General features: G+C 39.8%; 1 protein-coding gene across 1 annotated transcript in view; it reads right to left on the bottom strand.

Moving 5' to 3' along the window:
* Positions 1-229, bottom strand: part of LOC119575283 (glutaredoxin domain-containing cysteine-rich protein CG31559-like) — a 42,528-nt gene extending 42,299 nt beyond the window's left edge. The window contains exon 1 of the mRNA XM_037922820.1: positions 1-229. This exon is cut by the window's left edge and continues 1,679 nt beyond it. The gene's annotated coding sequence lies outside the window, so the exon portion shown is untranslated.
* Positions 230-2,500: the final 2,271 nt, after the last annotated feature.

The following is a 2,500-nucleotide window of genomic DNA, read 5'->3' as shown; positions in this document are numbered from 1 at the left end:
GCGCAACAGGTGTTCCTTCAGAGGTGAGTTAGCGGTACTCATGTCTTAAGGCCTTTTTACCTCCAACCCACACGTTTTCAGCCATTTATATCACGTCAATTATCACCTGTAACATGGCTGGCATTTAAGACTATAGCGAGACAGCTTATTTTCCCTGCCGTAAAGAAAAGAAAAAATCTTCCAAGCAGTTGAACAAATCAGTGCCTATCCCACGCAGGCCTCTCCATCCTCGTCGTTATCAGCAAAGATTACCTGCTCGTTGCTCCTCCAGCGTTATCTCTCATTAGAGCATCATTGCGTATTGCCAGGTAGCTCATGTCATTATCGCCTCTACGGACACCACGTCTTTTTAGCATGCATCTTCCGTTTTCAGGTACTTATCGAACTCGCCTCTCTGTTTCTGTCTATCTGTCTGTCTCTCTTTTTCTCTCTTTCTCTATTTCTCTATTTCTCTATTTATCTCTTTCTCTCTCTCTCTCTCTCTCTCTCTCTCTCTCTCTCTCTATCTATCTATCTATCTATCTATCTATCTATCTATCTATCTGTCTCTATCTCTCTCTGTTTTCATCATGCCTCCACCACCTTATTCAACCTCACCATTACCACCATACCACGACCACCACCGTGTGTGACGCCACCATGCACCATACCCCGACCAAGAACCACCATCTCCTCATAACAGCATCACCATTTCCCTCCGACGTCGCCATATCAGCCGTCACCACTAATCACTCCACCGCCACGACCCGCCTCACCATCACCGTCACCACCACCATCGTCACAATCATCATCGAAGCCTTCGTTGGAATCACCACCTTCAGACGAGCCATTTTCACAACACCTCCTCAACCTGCATCTTCCGTTACGCATAATGTCGTAGATAATGACACCATACACCACCAGAACGATGGTGACGACGACTATGTCAACAATAATATCGATTATCGCCAGAATCATCGTTGGTGTTGTTATTTTCTCTCTCCCTCTCTTTATCTATCTCGCTATATCAATTTCGCCAGAGTTAACATGCGCATCTGGGTCGTATTTTCCTCAGTTGATTAGATCTTCGTCATCAAAAAGTCATCGCACGTTTTCCGATTACCTGTAATCAAGCAATGACTATTTGTCTCAATCTGTTTTTTTTTTTTTTTCTTTTATTATTATTTTTTTTTAGGGGGGGGGGTGAGGGGGTTGAAGTCCGTTTTCTTTTACGTCAGCGAATTCACGTTTTCTTTTCTTTCATCAGGTAGTTCCTGTAATAGTTTGGTTTGTCCGTTTTAGTTATTTGTGCATTTATAGATTTATAGTCGAAAAGCCTCAAATAATAACGAAAAATATTCCTGGCTTGGAAATATAGTTCCTTTTTAAGCGCAGGAGACAGTTTTGATAAATTTAGTGTGTAATGATCGATCTTCTTATTCTCGAATTTATGTTATTTTCAGAATGACTGTCAGTAATAAATCAGACAAAAACTCCAAATAGCATTTTAACATTGTTCTTTCTCGATTTTTTTTAAACAATCACAAGACGTTTTTGGTGTTAATTCTTACTTAAAAGTCTGTTCTTCATGCACCATTTCGTGGTCATGAACGATTTCTTCCGCAACATTAGGCATGCATTCTATAAACTGAAATGGCAAATTTTTCACGCAAATATATCACTTTTCTTTTTTCGCTTTTTTTCAACAAAAAAAAAGTTCTTTCCTCAGTGTCTTCACTTAAAACGTTCTCCTTTTTTCCTGCCAAACTTCGAGCAAAGCAGTTACCTTGTCGTAATCATTCTTGCAAAGCGTTTCATCAATTTATTAGACACTATATCACACTCAACGCGATTTTCCTTTTCGCACCCCCCCCCCCCCCCAAAAAAAAAAAAAAAAAAAAAAAATCTATTTTTTTCTTTCTCTCGGCCTCGTAGGACACCCAAGTCCGTCTCACCGGCCTACCTAACCGCAGTGTTGACGCAGCGAGACTCCTGCAGAACGAGTGCAAAAAGCCGTCTTTATAGGGATCGCGTTACAACACTCCTCTTGCCATCAGTCGCATCTTGTTCTCTGCTTCCGGAGCATTGTCTCGGCTGCGATCCCGTCGGCGATGCAGCGCGGGTATTGGGCAACAGGAAATGCAGGGATTGTGTCGCCGTTTACGACATGTAGTTTTTGTTTTTGTTCCCTGCGACTAACAGATACACGCATATGTGTGCATGTACATACATACGTATATCTCCATCCCCATCCATACATCCAGCCAGTAACTCATCCTTCAATCCATATATATATATATATATATATATATATATTATATATATATATAGATATATATATATATAATATTAATATATATATATATATATATTATATATATATATAATATTATAATATATATATATATATAAGTAGATAGATAGATAGATAGTGTGTGTATGTATATATACATAAACACACATACACACACACACACACACACACCCCACACCAACACACACCACACACACACACACCACA

The sequence above is a fragment of the Penaeus monodon genome, chromosome 7, assembly GCF_015228065.2.
Source record: "Penaeus monodon isolate SGIC_2016 chromosome 7, NSTDA_Pmon_1, whole genome shotgun sequence".
NCBI classification, from domain to species: domain Eukaryota; kingdom Metazoa; phylum Arthropoda; class Malacostraca; order Decapoda; family Penaeidae; genus Penaeus; species Penaeus monodon.
The sequence above is the reverse complement of the archived record's forward strand: the minus strand, read 5'-3'. Positions and strand labels throughout refer to the sequence as shown.